The 17132-nt window shown below is 44.5% G+C and overlaps 1 protein-coding gene across 1 annotated transcript in view; it reads left to right on the top strand.

Annotated features, from left to right (window-relative positions):
• PIGF (phosphatidylinositol glycan anchor biosynthesis class F) overlaps nucleotides 1-17132 on the top strand; it is a 77327-nt gene that overhangs the window by 20384 nt on the left and 39811 nt on the right. The window contains exon 3 of the mRNA XM_054727844.1: nucleotides 13265-13394. The gene's annotated coding sequence lies outside the window, so the exon portion shown is untranslated. The remainder of the gene's footprint in view (nucleotides 1-13264; nucleotides 13395-17132) is intronic.

Here is a 17132-nt window from a genome sequence, read left to right as displayed (position 1 = left end):
ACGGATTCTCCTTTGCTGACTCAAAACAGGTCAGATGCCCGCTTAGGTATGCCCTATGCAGATCTCAGGAAACGTGCTTTTTTTTTTTTTGGTGCTTACACTCTGTGGGTATGAGAAGGTTACTAGTGGGCAGACCCATCCATATGGCACTGCCATCGAAGTTGCAGAGAGGAGCAGCAATCTTCTGGGGAGTTTTCATTGACACTCCTGACCAGAGTCATTGCCATCTGTCAGTTCCATGACCAGATGAGCTCATTTCCCACAGTGCAGTGAATTATTCAAGAAAATCTAGACCAAACCCCTATGGAGCAGAGCCTCAAGGACTCCAGTTTTCATCATGGAGTGGTTCTTCAGGTATCTTCCTCCTAAGTGAACACTGAAGCCTCCATCTCAAGTTGAGCTTATGGCCTTTTCAGGAAAGGAAATGTGGACTGTGTGGCCATGACATTGGACATGGGCAGAGATGCCCTGCATCTGCTGCTTCTGTTCCTTAGGCAAGCCGATTTGGGGCATGTCTCAGGTGTCTCTGATTGGGAAAATCCTGAGCTCCTCCATTCAACCTGCCATGGAGAAGCACGAGTCACAAAGGGAGAGGTCCAACATAACGGGAAAGTACCTGACATCATGCTGAAGAGCAGTGCTGCTGGTCACCAGGTACGGACAGGATGAAAACAAACATTTCTTCCATCTAAAGAACTAGAGCCACACTTGTCTGGACCCTTGAGAAAATTTCTCTTAAAGTTCAAGTGAATAAGAAACATTCAGTCCAGGGAAGTTCTGCACCGTGTAAATCTCTTGGTCTGGGAAACAATTTCTAACACCCCCATTTAAGTCTGGAAGGAAAAATAACTGTCATTTCCTTGTGTGCCTGTCAATATTATTCCAGAAAAATTGGCTGGTGCTTATGATATGTGTCAGTTATCACAAGATGGATGAGTTGCTGAAAATTATTGTTTATGGCAGTTGAGAGTGTGTCAGTGTCCTGCTTTCGTAAAAGAAGATAAAGGTTAGGCCTGAGGTATGATTCCAAGAAGACAAGCATAGAGCCCGAGGCTGAGCTATTAGCAAGCCTGGCATTTCACAGCAGAGCTGCCATGAGCAACATCAATAATAATTAATAACACATCGGAATGCAGCAGGGTGTTGTTTGGCTACCCAGAAGAGCCCTGTCAAGACAGGTGAGGGTCTGGGCCTCAGGTTGTAGATTTGCAGGCTGACGCATCCAGGAGGACCAGGGTCAAACGAGGTCTCTGAATAACAGGGATAAGGATCCTCTTGTCTGACTCCCAAAGACATAGTAAGATAAAGTAGTGAGAAGCATATGGACATGCTCTGTAGAGGTCTGTCCCCCAGAAGTTTGCAGTGTATAAATTTGTGTATTTGATTATTCATAGCTTGTTTTGTATAATGATATATATTTATAGTAGATTTATGTCAAGAATGTTATTCTTTTCTCCCATTGTGGATTATACTGAAAATTTTAAGAAGCATGAGAAATGGTTCAGGATATATATGATTTTTCCACTCCTCAAACAAGGTGCTTCTGGGGGATTAATTGGATGTGTAAGATTTTAATTCTCTGTTATTTACCTTCTAGAAATGTGTCCAAAATAGTTTCAGTAAAGCACAGTTCCATAAGCAACAGAATGGACACTGGAATGCTTGGGCAGGATTGTACCCAGGCTTCCTTTGTGTATGACTATTGAATTGAAAAGGGTATTCTCTCTCAGCAACTCTTTTTCCAAATTACCCCAGCCTGCTCTGTTCACTTCCTCACTGTACCCCTCAATATTTATGGACTCATTTCCTTTGGAATTGTTTAGCGCATGCTGCTTTGTAAGCCCAAAGCTCCCCGACACTGGGATATGGTGTCTTGTTCACCAGGATTTCCCCATAGCAGGGACTGGTTCTCTCCCATTGAGCCTTGGACACTCATTGGGCAGAGGCACACTCTTTACCTCCTGTCTTCTCCCCAGGCTTCTTGGAGGGGGCTGCTATTAGCTGACTGGCCTCAGATTACCATCCAACCTCTGCGTTGCAACAGGGCCACAGGCAAATAAGTCTTTCTTTACAGTAAAAAAGTTCAGTCATAGCCAAAGCTAATTCACAGACCATGGAGTCCACTGGGAATTGACAGGTGGCTCATCCATCAAGTCTGCTCCTTCTCTCTGTTCTCTCCCTTGTCCCTACCCTTCTTCTCTCTACCTCATGCTTATTTTCTATAAACCAGTCAGAAAGCCTTGAAAGTGGAAGAAAATCTTCTATATCTGTCTTGACCATTTTGCACAAGCTAAAATAAAACTAAAAAAAAAAAAAAGCAAAATATACTGCCCTGTCTGGTAGTGTTCACTGGTTAGAGCGTTGTCCGAGAACCAAAGGGTCTTGAGTTTGAGTCCCGGTCAAGAGCACGTACATGGGTTGGATCCTGCCCTGGTCGAGGCACGTGGGGGAGAAAACCAATGGTTGTTTCTCACATCGCTGTTTCTCTCTCTCCCCCTCCCTCCCTCCCTCCCTTTCACCCTCTCTAAAAAAAAAAATTTTTTTTTAAATCGGTGGAAAAAATATCCTCGGGTGAGGATTAACAACAGCAACAAAGCAAATTATACTGTTAAGCCCTGGCAGTTTTTGAGTCTTTGTAGTCAGTGGGTGATGTCATTGCCCAAGAGCTGGTAAAGTTGGGAGGTGGACATGGGTGGTGGTGGTGATTGGACGCCCGTTAGAGAATGTTGGAGCCTTTCTCTGAGCTTCACCTATAGTATAGCCCAAAATTATTTGGATCCATTTTGGGGCAATTGCTTGGCCTGGAATTGTCCCCTGAGTACTTTTTTTTTTTTTTTTTTTAATGGATTGGCTGTATTTAGCAAAGTATAGTTAGTGTTTTTAATAGCCTGAAAATGATATCCAGATGCTTCACACAAAGGAGGGGCCCTTCCTCCAATTCCGAGCCTGCCACAGTCATCCTGAGCCTGGTCCCTCCCACTGGACAGTTGCCCTGAGCTCTCTGGGGGTCTACCTTGGGAGACCGCCCGGGAGCTCCAACTGGTCCCAAACCCAAGGAAGGAAGGCGAACCATCTGGAATGCATTGTCCAGATTGGCTCCACATTGCCCGGGCACCCCGACAGCTTTTTGGGATTGTTCAAGGCTTGGATTTAATCCATCAGGCTCTCCAGTCAGAGGCCTCCAGACGTCTCTGTCTCCTTCCAGAATTTGGATTCCACAGAGGCACAATAACCTGACTTAGGTGGCAGGCAGGATAAATGTCAGACACCAAGGTCAAAACTCTGGTGAACATCCATGTAGAAAGAGCTATAACTCGGGGCCAATATGACCAGTGGCCCCAGATCTCCAGTTCGTTTGCCAGCAAGGGTGTGAAGGGAGTAAGCTAGGCACTAGGCCTTTGGGAGTGGGCACCTTGGCTGTGGGAACAGGGCCTGATTCTAAGTCCCACTGGGTGATGGGGTGAGTGAGCTGGGCTGAGCTATTTATGTACTGAACCAGCAGGGCCAGTGATGTTGGACTGGGGAAGGCAGAGGAAGAGGAAACAATGTAGAGGCTGGTAATCTTCAGCCACAAAGGATAACATGTTTGTTATTAGATTAGCACCTCCCTGGCACTCTGGCCAGGCACCAGCCTGAAGTGGTGGGAAAAGCACCAGATTAGGAGTCAGGAATCTCTGTTCTAGTCTGGCTTGAGCCAGTAACCATTGTGAGCCCCTGGGTGTGTGCTTTTATTAACCGTTGGGCTTCAGTTTCCTCATCTGTGACATCAAGAGGTTGGCCAAAATCAGTGGTTCTCATCAGCATCATTTGGTAACTTATGAGAAATGCAAATCTCAGGCCCCAGCCCAGAACTACTGAATCAGAAACTCTGGGAGTGGAATCAAGCAATCTCTGTGTTAGCAAACCTCCAGCTAATTCTGATGAACAAGTAGTTTGAGAAGCACTGGGCTGATTTCTACATGCCTGCATGCTCATACACCTTTGGATCTGTTAGGAGAGATGAAATCAATCTCTCTGTCCCTCTGTTTCTCTCTCTCTCTCTCTCTCTCTCTCTCTCTCTCTCTCTCTCTCTCTCTCACACACACACACACACACACACACACACACACACCTCAAGCCACATAAAACTTGGCCACCCATAAAATACCAGTCTTCTGATCGTGCAGTTAGAAGCCCCAGGAGCAGGTTCTCACTACGTGTCCCAGAAACCCAGACTATGTCCTTTTTCTCCTCAGCCTGTCACTAAAATCAGAGCCTGCCTCCGAAATGGCTATTAGTGTTCTAGTCAGCAGGTGGCAAATTGTATGATAAATTCTTGTCTCCCTACCTCCTGCCCATTTAGCCAGACATAAGATAGGAAGATTTACTTTTTTCCACAAGCAAGGTCACAATCTGGAATCATAATAGAAGCCAGTTTCAATCCTGACTCCTTGAGGCTGCTCAGCAGCGATTGGCTCGAGGCAGGTGGATCTGCCTGGTAGCAGGGATATAATAGGCAAAGCGGAGCAGGGAGGAGAACCAAAAGGGAAGAATAGCTGTGCTAAGCCTGTTGCCTTCTGGTTAAAAAAATTATAGATCTATTTATAACCTGTCTTGCTCCACAAAGGATTTGAGGCACTGCCTTCTTCTTGGAAAACCCCTGATGCCAATACTTGGCATCTGAGACTGTGGACTTCCTGCCCAGAGCCAGGGGCCAAGTTTTGTTCACACGGCCTTGCGGAGGGTGCTACAGGCAGTCTGCTCCAAAGCACCCCTCTACCTGCCCTTCCCTTCCTTCTGCTTGCGCCCAGCAGAGAACATGTGGTCTCCATGATCCTGTTTCTTTTTGTTTTTAAGCCACATGACCTACTCCTGGCCGTATGTTTTCCCACTCAGAGCAAATAAACAAGATCCACCAGGAAAATGTTCAAAAGCCCAGTTTGCAGAGTGGTTGCCAAGGTGGATGCTTAGGGGCATTCTTTACCTTCTCTCAGTAATCTCTGCCAAGTGATTGATCACTCATCAGCTGGATACATTCTCTGAGTTGATTTGGGTTGGGAAGGCAGAATTTAAAATAGTACATGGTAAGTGCCGACAAGAGAAACCAGTTCCAAAGTAAATGCTTAATAAGTGTCAGCTAAACAAACAAACAAAAATGGACATGTATTGGAACCATCTACATTCTCTTTGGGAGAAAACTGGCTGGTGCTGTGGATTCACCTCGGTTTGTCTCCCTGCAACACTAACAGAAGCCTCTGAGTCCGAATCCACAACTCTGGCCTGTTTTTACATTTTCACTTATCTCCTTAGCCTAGAACAGTACTCATCAATTAAATAACTGCTAGTTTTTCTCTTTTTCACAATAAATTATTCCCCAAAGGAGGCTTATGATAAGAGGTTTCGCACATTTATGATGTCCCTGGGCCCCTGGGCTAATAAAAACAAGCAGAGACAGCTTCACAGTACTTCTGAAATAAGCTTCGCAACCAGGTGGTCTTGTTCTGGCTCCCGGAGGCCTTGGCTCCTGGACTTCAGATATGCTCGGGTTGTTGGCACCACCTTTCATCACCTGCTCTGCCCCAAGCGGCCCTCCCTGAGCTGCGGTAGATGCTCCTCCCGCTCCTGCTGTTTGTCCACAATGCTGCCTGCTAGGGTTCTTTTTGAAACTTGACAAACCATTTAAATTTTTTTACAGAAAAGATCCAAGGAAAAAGAATAGGCAAGACATTTCTAAAAAAGAAAAGAGCCTTACCTTACCAGATATCAAGACATTAATAAGCTATAGAAATTAGAACTGTGTTATTGATGCAGGGATATCTTAACAGACCAATGGGATACAAGAGACCCACACATATATAAATATATGACAGAGAAGGCTCTAAAGGTAGACAAGGGAGATGAGGATCCATCAAGTAAGTGGTACTGGAAAATTGGTTTCAGTTAATATGGGAGAAAAAATGGATCCCTATTAGGTGCAAAAAATAGTTTCTGATGGAATAAAAATTTAAATGTGAAAGGCACAATATAAAAAATCTTTAAAAATATTTCAGCCCTAACTGGTTTGGCTCAGTGGATAGAGCGTCGGCCTGCTGACTCAAGGGTCCCAGGTTCAATTCCGGTCAATTGCATGTACCTTGGTTTCGGGCACATCCCCAGTAGGGGGTGTGCAGGAGGCAGCTGATTGATGTTTCTCTCTCATCAATGTTTCTAATTCTCTCTCCCTCTCCCTTCCTCTCTGTAAAACATCAATAAAATATATTTTAAAAAATATTTTAAAAGAATAACTTTATCAACTCAGGATAGGAAAGAGGATCTCAAATAAATCACAGAGAGCACATACCATAAAGGAAATGATTAATACATTTTTCTACATTAAAATATAAACTTTTATTCATCAGAATTCACCTTAAAGAGAGAATAAAAAATTATGACATATGTAATTGGTAAATAATTAGTGTCCAGAATATATGAAGGATGCCAAAGAATCAAAAACAAAGAGAAACACCCCAAAAGAAACATAGACAAAATACATAAACAGGTATTCACAGAAAGGAAACACAAATGGCCAATGAGATATCTATTTCATATCCACCAGATCAGCAAAAATTTTAAAGTCTAACAATAACAAATGCTGGAAAGAATGCGAAGAAACCAGAACTCTCATACCTTATCAGTGTGAATATAAATTAATGTAGGTATAGGAAAACAATTTTGTATTTTCTTGTAAGGGTATACTCTACAACTCAGCTATTTACATTCTGATATGTACCCTGGACTCTCTATTCCCATATCCATATCCATATCCACACCTGGAAACATGTACAAGAAAGTTTCATGCCACATGTTCAAATAACCAACCCAAATGTCCATCAACACTGAATGAACATGCAAATTTTGATTTGTTGACTCAATGCAATACTATACAGCAGTGACTATGAACAATCGCTATGCACATTAATATGGATGAATCTCACAAAATAATAATGAGTGAGAAAAGCAAGACAAAGAAAAATATAGTGTTGTTTCTTTTATATAAATGTCAAAACCCAGAAAAACTAAAAATATATTGTCAGGGACATAGATATGTATTAATCAGTGCTCTGACAAGAGAGAGATGACATACACAACCCGGGTGGTCATAATCACTTATTAAAGGGATTGTACAAAAATGTGAGTTTAGTTAGGGCATGCCTTCTGAATAAGGGCAGAAAATTAGCTCTTGGGGGCGAAAAATATTCTTTTCATGTACAAAGTACAGAAGTGATGTACAGTACATAAACAGATAGGCAGTACAGTATGTCTGTGCTATTAAAATTTAATGGTGGGGAAGACGAATATGGAAAAAATCTGGGAGGTGATAATGAGAAAAATGATTGAGAAACACTAGGTTTGGGAAACCAACAAAGAATGGTACAGCGCCCTAGGGCTAACCACACAGCCAGGAAGCGTTCGCATCCCCAGGCCTGAGCAGCAAGGCGAGGAGAAGATGGGAATAGCTATGTGGAAGGGGCTGTCTGACTTTGGTAGAGGATTGCAACCAATTTACGGTGGGTGACCCAGCAGGGAGGGGGCACGGGAGCAAACACCCCGACCTCATTCTCCTCATCCTCAGATCTCCTGTCTGTGCTTCACTTTTGCTAAACCCATCTGGAAGCGAGGGGTCAAGGGAGCCCCTGGTGGGGCACAGGGCAGGATGGAGAAGATGAAAATGGATCTGGAGGGGCAAGTAGACATTACATAGAAAATACATAGGAAATGTGGTAAAATTCCAAGGGACAAAGGAATTATTGGTACACACTTTAGGATTGTGGTTACTTCTGGGTGGGAAGGGAAGGGCATATGGGGGCTTCAGTGATTTGGTAATATTCTATTAAGTTGGGTGGCTGGGTTCACAAGTGCTTATTTAGCAGTACATATATATATATTATTTATATTTATTTGCATATATAATCCATTTCATATAATATTTTAGAAAGTTAACATGGTAGTAACTAGGTAGGAGAGGTAAAACGAAAAGAAGCAATCACTTGATCTGGAGACAGAAAGAGGATTAGAATCTAGGTTTTACCACTATCTAGTTGTTTGAGATTAAGCAAATAAGTTAGCTTCTTTAATGAACCTCCTAAACTTAGCTTCCCTGGCATCTTTGTCTGATTTGTGCTCTGAGGTCAGAATCTAGTGCACAGCTATTTAAAAGTCTTGCCTTGACTCTGGAATGCTGGCAAACTCTAGCAGAATTACTAGCAAGAGTTCATAAATGCAGTTTCCTAGGAAAGCTGATGCTTCATATGAGATGCTTAGCAAATCCCAACGAGATAGTCAGTAAACATATATATACATACATAGATACACATATACACACACACGTGTGTGTATATATATGTGTATGGATGTGCATGTATATGTGTGTGATCCTTTCCCCCACCTAGGCTAGGTGAGTACAAATTGCACAGGGAGTCAGGAAGTGGCCTTCAATTCACGGCTCCTAGAATTTCAAGGTGCACATGCTGCTGTAGATTTTATTGCTTCTCATAAATATTATCTTATTTCCCCCACATGGGCAGTGCTCTCCCAGGGCGCAGGGGAGGCCATGCAAGTCCAATCTGTTTGTCTTGGCCTGCCCAGGGATAAAGCACAGTGGCACCGGCCCTCCCCAGGCACTGGCAGCCCACCGTGGGGGAGCACACAGGCTGCCAAGGGAAGGATGGCAGGGTCGAGGCCCACTGGCTCCAGCTGCTGGGGCAGAAGGGGTGGAGGAGTAGTGAAGAAATCTAGGTGATGTGGAAACCCCTGTAGCGCTCACTGTGTTTTCCCCTTTTCTACCCTCTCCCAGGGCCTGGTTTAGGAGAGTGAGCATGGCTGTACGACTGCTGCCTCGCTGGGAAGGATGGAATATCTAATGTGCTCCTGATTAATACCCCAGGAGTACTAATCATTTATTAGTAATCATTTATTGTCAGTGTGATCTAGGTTCTTGAGAGATTTGGGCTGGGCAGGAGGAAGTCATTCTTTGAGAACGGGTAATTAACGACTGGGTCAGAAGCTCTTAGATGGCAGATCCCTGATTTTATAGATGTTCAAACTATAGCCCAAAGAACTTAATTGACTTGCCCCAGGTCACACAGCTCATTTGACAGCACACCTCATGAGTCCTTTCTTTTTTTAAGGATTGAATCATCCAGGAAATGTTCATTAATTTTTACATGAAATGAGAGCAAATTAGCAACTGGATTCTCTGTCTACCAACCCTGGTACCTCGTGCAAGTTATGCACTCTCCATTTCTTCCTCTGTAGATTGGAATAATTGACACCTCCCAGGACCACTGGGAGGCTAAGTTAATGTGTGAGGCATCTATCTTGGGCGGGCACTCCAAGGGCTCAGTAAATGCTGGTTCCCTTCTCCTTCCCTCACTATGGTTTTCTCTTCTCTGCCCTTTAAACTCACAATAAACAAAAATAAAACAAGTTCACACTTATTTCATTGACAGGCTCATCTCAAATCCATGCTGTAATGAAATGTAAATAGAAATGTCCTAGGCAGCCCAGATAAGTCAATGGCACTGTGACAGGCATTGTGGGAAAGACACTGGGAACAGGACTGAGGGGTGGGGTGGGGTGGGTGTGGATTTACTGAGCAGGAAAAGCCTCCAGATGGAAGGTCAGAGAGAGACTCTTTACAGTTAAAAAAAGAAATGTACTGAAGGAGGAGGGACCTCAGCGAGGGGAGGGAAGATGACCGTGACCGCAGAGATGACTAAGGATGCTCCCTTCCCTGGTGAGGACTCCGAATGCCATCGTGGGAGTTGGATTAAGCAAGGAGGCCAGTGACGACTGAGCGGCCCACAGATCTCAGGAAGGCAGCAAGCAGGGCACTCAATATCAGTCCCCAGGGAAGCAAGGAGGGTGTCACAAGGGAGGAGCTGACTGGGGATGAAGGCCAAGGAGAGACACCTCCCTCCTCTGCAGAACCATGACCTAAGGAAGGACATGCCCACTGGTCCGTCTTTGGTGGCATGGGCGGAGAGGGGCTGGCCAGCTTCATATCCCAGCCACCAAATTAGTGATTCTAAAAACTGTTTTATCTATCATGCGTCTTACAGCTCCTCTGTTAGAGATGTTTGGCAATGGAAAGCAGACTATTTGATTTGTGTAATAGTTATTTTCACATACATTACAACAAAAACAAAAGTGCCATAAAAATATTAGTGTGGTCTTTTTGTAACAACAATAGGAAGCACAAAGATTTCATTGTCATGCTATGTCCTATAGGATCTGTAGGACAAAACAGAACGTTCGTGGGAAAGTGTTAGTAACATTGCACTGAAGAGTCACTCAGGGCAGAAATGCAGACCTGAATGCACCATGTGGGTAAATCACCCATTAGCCCAGCTGAAGCCCAGTTCCAGTCTCTTCTTGGAAGCTTTCTTAGCAGAACCCAGAGACACATGATGACTCTAGCTGAGTTCCCCCAGAAAACATCAGTCTGTGGGAAACAATTCAATGGCTTTTGACCACCAGGGTTCCCAGGTGCTCATTTCCTCCCAAGAAACCTCCTCCTTTCCATTGCAGGGGAATCTCCCCATTGTTGTGTTCCCTTCTGCCACGTGGTGGCCCCATCTGCAGCATCCCACCCACAACCCAAACCCAGGAAACCAGGGTTGAAATGCCAGGCACCAAGGCTGCTGCAGCCCTCATCCAAATCCTCCACGCAGACAAGGCAAGGGCTTGTTTATTGTCTCTCTTAGTTCAAAAAAGGAAAGCCTGGAGTTTTGAGACCAATGGTCAATCCTCAAAGTCCTCTTCACCATTTCACCCCAGCAGGTGGAGCATCCACTCAAAGGGGAGAAATGGAAGTTGCCAATACTAGATGTCAATGATTTCCAGGGGAGAAATAGAAATGAAAATCAAGTACCTTTCAATCCAGCTCTCTATCAGAAAGGGCTTAGGAGAGATGAAGAGTCCATTTGGAGGCAAAGCAGTGCAGCCTGGAATAATGACCTGAGCCCAAGAGCACAGCTCTGGCCACTTTTTAAGCGATGAGAGAGGAGGGAAGGGATTGTGGCTTGGCTGGACAGCCAGTGTTCACTCACTATTTACTGTTCTTGTAACTCACCCTGGAGAAGGGTTCTTGTTCTCTTTCTGCTGCTATTTACAACTCTTACTAGGTTTCCAAAATGTAGCTTAACGCCCTCTCTGGTAAAGAACTTGGGGTGAGTTCCTAGGGGCTGGCCAGGACTCTAGAGCTATTTGTGAGCATCATTACCACATCGCTTCCTGGAGAGATTCCTCTCACCTCACCCATCCCTGGCCAATCCCCTTTGCCCTCAAGGCCCCTCCACTTAGGGTACATAGAGTAATATGCCTTGTCTGGAATCAAAGGGCATGATCAAAAATAGAGCGGGAGAAGGGAGAGGGCTGAGTTTAGTGAGTCAAAGAGGAGCATCTAAATGGATGAAGCCAGAGACATAACAGTGGTTTCGAGCTGGCAAGCCGGAGGTGATCATGGTAGAAATCCGGAACACGAGTGGAGCCTGCCCTGCCCAGGCTTTCTACCGCAGGAGGCAAGAATAGACCACAGCCATCTCAGCCCCAGGCTCAGGTACCTTAACTTTCCAATCTGGAGCTTCTGAGGAATTCTTCCTGGAGGTGAGGGCTTGTTTATTACCTCGCTTAGTTCAGCAAAATAAAGCCTGGAGTTTGGGGACAAATGGTCAATCCTTAAAGTCCTCTTTACCATTTCTCCCCCAAAATCTATAAGGTCTCTCATGCAAATAGGATCTTTAGGGTGTCTTATGTACCCCTCTCCCCCGGACTTTTACTGCTTTACTCATTTGGCCATTTCCTTAAACTGCCAGTTACATTTTTTATAAATATAGCAAATAATATATGTATTGTCATTCCAAATAAGTAAGGTACTTTATGTTTAAGTATTCAGCACTTACTATGTTCTAGACCCTTTGCTAAGGGCTTTCTATAGATTATTTCATCGAATCCACATAACAACCCTATGAGGTAGGTATCATCATTTATATCCCCACTTTTCTAGGGGAGCTAGGGAACAGAGATGTCAATAAACTTTTGGCTCCTTGGGTGGGTTGAGCAAGTTATAACCTCTCTGTGCCTCACTCTTCTCGTCTGTAAATGGGATGAATAATAAAAACACCCACCTGGTAAGATTGCTATGAGAACCAAATGAGCTGATATGTGTCAAGTGCTCAGAACAGGGCCTGCCCTGTGCGTGTTTGCTAAATAATAAATGAACATCTAAATGGCAGCGCTGGATATAACCCAAGTGGTCTGATTCCAGAGCTCCCATTCCTAACCGCTCGCCATTTCCTTCCAGATTGCATCCTGTTCTGTTTCTTCTGGAAGCTTTGGCAGAGCCTTTGGTTTCCACTTTAAAAGACAGGGAAACAGCTATAGATGGTGATCGGTCCAGGACGACACACAAGTTTCTCTTCCTGAGAATTACATGGTGACACTTGATGTATTCTTCTAGGCCAGGCTCTGCTCTGAGCACTTCACACGTATTATCTCATATTGTTCATATGGAGTCTTAGGAGGTAGGCACTGTTATCCCATTTTACAGATGAGGAAACTAAGGTGCAGACCAGCCTGACTCTGTTGTCCTATTGTCCTCTACCAAGCCCTCCCTTAAGCTTGAAGCCAACCAGTTCTGCTGGCAGGAGCTCTGGGACAGTAATCCAGGGACTCAGCAGGAAGGTATCATATGGTGTCCCACCTTTTCTGCCTGAACCCCGGGTTTCAAAAACTGCTGCAGCTTAACTTCCATGAGGATATCACGCCCTCGTAGTCTGACCTATTTCTAGGGAATCCAACCATCATGGTTTGCCCAGGAAAGTCCCAGGTTTAAAGCTGAAAGTCCTGTACCATGGGAAATCGCTGAGCCCTGAGCAAACCAGGGCAGCTGGTCGCCTCCCCATTGCACAGCTCTGCGGCCACTTTCTGACCCAGTGGACTTTTGTTCATGGTGCTTGGTGATCCTTGCAGCTCCCTAGAGATCTCCATAGATCCTCTCTTCTCCAAATGATCCCTCAGATCATTTTAATTTAGCCACACTGCATCCCATTTTAAATCACAAGCGCATCATGAGCATTATTAGGGAGACTCTCTTTACTGAAGGAGATCTCTAGGGTTCACTTTTCTGACACACTGATGGCGCATAACCAGCCAAGTCAGCAGTTTCCTCCCTGCCCTTCACAGATGACCCACAAAGCTATTATTTTCCCTGCACATTTTCACTCTCCTAATGGTTTCCTTTCAGCCAAATGCAAGCAGCAGAATAAAGAGATCTGAGCTTGGCACTGGGGAGACAGCACAAGTAGAAGAAAGAACATGGACTTTGAGGGCAGAAAGACCCACGTGTGAATCCTGTCTCTGTCATGTCATTTTGTGTAAGTTACTCAACCTCTCTGAATACCATCTGTAAAAGGATAATCAGAGGTCAGTGACGATGTATACACAGGGACTTGCATAGGGTGGGTTGTAATAGATACTAAATGACTGATGAAATAGGCTATGGTTTAAGATTGGAGTGCTCGATGGGCTGGCAGGATCCTGATCCTAAATTGAGTTGAAGTTTCTAGAGAGATGCTGCTGGGTGGCTGAGGCATGCCTGGTGTGGCCTCTTAGCCAACTTCTTCTCTTCTTACCTTCAGTGTCACTTCCCTAGGGAAGTCTTCTTACAAATTCACAGGATCCTGTACTCCTTTATACTGCTTTTTAGAACTTGAACTCAAAATTTGGGAAATTTCTTAATTTGTCTTTCCCGCCTGCCCATAAACTCCCTAAAGGCAGGGACCATGTCTGTCTTGTTCACTGTCGCAGCATCAGCAGCCAAATGAGTGCCTGGCACACAGGAGGCATTCAATAAATGCTTGTTGAGTGAAATCAATAAAGCAATGAAATGAGCATCAAAGGTATGTACTAACTAGGGGAAGACATAGTTGTGTAAGGATGCTTAGGCAGTGGCAAGCCACTAGATGGAGCTAAATGCCCTGCATGTAAACTATCCAGATGCTTCTCAAAGGGACTCAATTTCCAGTGTAAAGCGATTCTGCTGATATTATAACATCTATCTCTTATTGAGCACCTTGGTAGGCAATTTACAATGCATTTTATACATTTTCTACTAGAGGCCCGGTGCACAGATTCATGCACCGGTGGGGACCCTTGGCCTGGCTTGTGCCCTCTTGCAATAGGGACCCCTTGGGGATGTCAGACTGCCAGTTTTGGCCATGGGACCCCACTGGTGCACGATTGGGACTGGGGAGGGATCGCAGGAGGGCCCCAGGGCATATCTGGCCCATCTCGCCCAGTCCCCATCAGCTAGACCCCTGCAGCAATCTAACCTACCAGTCGAAGCCTCTGCCCCCTAGTGGTCAGTGCATGTCATAGCAACTGGTTGAATGGTCGAATAAATGGTCGGACTCTTAGCATATTAGGCTTTTATTATATAGAATAGTTCTTACAACAACTACAGGAGAAAGTATCCTATTTTACTGATGAAGAAATAAATTTTTAGCAATTTTAAGTAAGTTTTCTAAAGAATACACAACTTGTAGACAGTGTAGAAGGCTCTGAACCAGGGTCTGTTGACCTCCAAGCCTGTGTCCTTTCCAGTATAGCCCAGTGTTTCCACTGTAGTGGCCTAATGCAACCAATAAGCATGCTTCTGGCTGTGTCAGCTCCCCCGACCCCTGATAATTGTTGTTTTCTTTCAATTCTATTTATTTACTAGGAGCCTGGTGCACAAAATTCGTGTACTTGGAGGGGGTATTTCTCAGCCTGGCCTGTGCCCTCTCGCAGTCTAGGAGCCCTTGGGGGAAGTCTAACTGACGGCCATCAGTCAGACATCCTTAGTGCTGCCATGGAGGCAGGAGAGGCTTCTGGCTGAGTGGCACTCCTCCTGTGGGAGCACACTGACCACCAGGGGGAAGCTCCTGCATTGAGCATCTGCCCCCTTGTGGTCAGTGCTCGTCATAGCGACCGGTTGTTCTTCTGTTTCGTCGATTTGCATATTAGCCTTTTATTATATATGATTCTTTTATTTTAAATATACTTTTATTGATTAAGAGAGGAAGGAAAGAGGGAGGAGAAAGAGATAGAAATATCAACGATGAGAGAGAATCATTGATCGGCTGCCTCCTGCACGTCCCCTACTTGGGATTGAGCCCTCAACCCAGGCATGTGCCCTTGACCAGAATAGAACCCAGGACCCTTCAGTCCACAGGCCGATGCTCTATCCACTGAGCCAAACCAACTAGGACTCAATTTTATTTTATATTGGTTTCAGGTGTACCGTTTAGTGGTTAGACAACCATATACTTTATCACATACCCAATCAGAACTCTCTGCAGAGCCATAGGTTTCTAAAACGTCAATTCGGGGGGGGGGCAGCCACGGGGCGGGCAGCCAGACTTATGGCTCTTGGACCAGACATTTACGTCTTGAGCTCATTAATGAGCTGGGCTGTAGCATTTTAAATGAGGAGGAAATAATCTTCAATTTATGAGTCAGTAGTTCTTCGTTCACACATAGGGCTGAGCAGACATAGATGAGCTTACAATCTGGTTGCAGATATAAGACATACACATGTGGGACATAATACACAGCAGTACCTAAGTTCCTTGTGGGTTATATACATACATATAAGAGTACTAGGACTTCAGAGGCCAAAATGACGCCGAGTGGGGTGGTCACAGGTCTGAAAATCAGAGCTGACCTTCATAGAAAACACATTTAGGGAGATGGCAGGTAAACTAGTCCTTTCTACCAAAGGTGTGGCCCAAGGATCAGTGGCATCACCACCACCTGAGAGCTTGTTAGAAATGCAGACTCTTGAGTCTCATCTCAGAGCTCCTGAACCAGAATCTGCACTTAAACAAAACCTCCCCCCACCACCCCCAGTGGTTCTCACACACTAAAGACTTTTGGAGACTAAGTCATATGTTACCTTACCATAAAATAATACTCTAAAACATTCTTTAATTTCACTGTTTAGTTATAACTTCGATTTTGATTTGGTTTTAAGAAGATAGTACTAAATACTCTATGCCTCTGACATTCCTCTCTCTGAAAATCTGTGGAGATTCCTAACAGTTCAAGGCTGTGCTCTGGAAGGAAAGCTCTTTTCCAAAGCAAATCTGCATGTGTTTATGCAATGGGTATCGTTCTTCAAGAAAGTAGGCCTTGAAAAATCCTAAAGGATCATTTTTGAATCACTAAATTAAGTTTACTGTATGTTCAAATGATTTTGGCACATTTTAATTCTTTGAAACTGTTCATCTACATATGGTTTATGATGGAAACATGATCAAGTCTCCTCAGATCACTCCCTACCTCCCCACACTGTCCTACCACCCATATTCTAAGTAAATAAAAGCTGGAATGTGGAATCCATGATAATGCTAATGGAGAAAATTACATACTTAGGCAGCAACCTATAAACAAGACTTGATTTAATATCTCAATAAGTAGTGAGGGTGGCCCTATGTCTAATTGTGGTTCCATTTCTCTCACCCACTCACTGAAGTTGAGTCCATTCAGAAAGGCAGCACGATATAAAGAAAAGAACGCTAGGAAACTAAGTGAGGAAACATGGGCTCAGGTCTGACACACGGGAGCCCAAGTGTGTCTTCATTTCTGCGAGTCTCAGCTTCCCATCTATAAAACTGGGAGTTGGAAGTAGATAAATGCTAAGGTTCCTTCCTGACCTAGCATAATATGAGCCCAGTTAACTAGGAGTTAGAGCATGGGCAGTTAGTTAGTCATTAAACCCAGATTATATATTCCCAAATAGAAATGGCCCACACTAGTCTTACTTACCTAAAAGTTGAGAAGGCTGGTTTCCATAGCAATTCACCTTCATGAAGTCATTTATAAATTCAATTCCGCAAAGTGACAACATTAGGTACTGGCACCTGCAAAACTCCCTGTTTCCTTTGCTTCCATTCTTGCTCCCGGCTCCGGTGCCAGGAGTTGTCCGAATCTGGAGAAGCAGTCAGGGCTCTCGAGCTGCCTGTCGGTCTGCGAGAACAGAAGGTGCTGACGGTGGGAGGAAAGGCAGGCCTCCTTTCAGTGTACTTATTCTGCAGCCGCCCTTCACAAACTTCAGCAAATATTTTGTGATG

This window comes from Eptesicus fuscus, chromosome 16 (assembly GCF_027574615.1).
Source record: "Eptesicus fuscus isolate TK198812 chromosome 16, DD_ASM_mEF_20220401, whole genome shotgun sequence".
NCBI classification, from domain to species: Eukaryota; Metazoa; Chordata; class Mammalia; order Chiroptera; family Vespertilionidae; genus Eptesicus; species Eptesicus fuscus.
The sequence above is the reverse complement of the archived record's forward strand: the minus strand, read 5'-3'. Positions and strand labels throughout refer to the sequence as shown.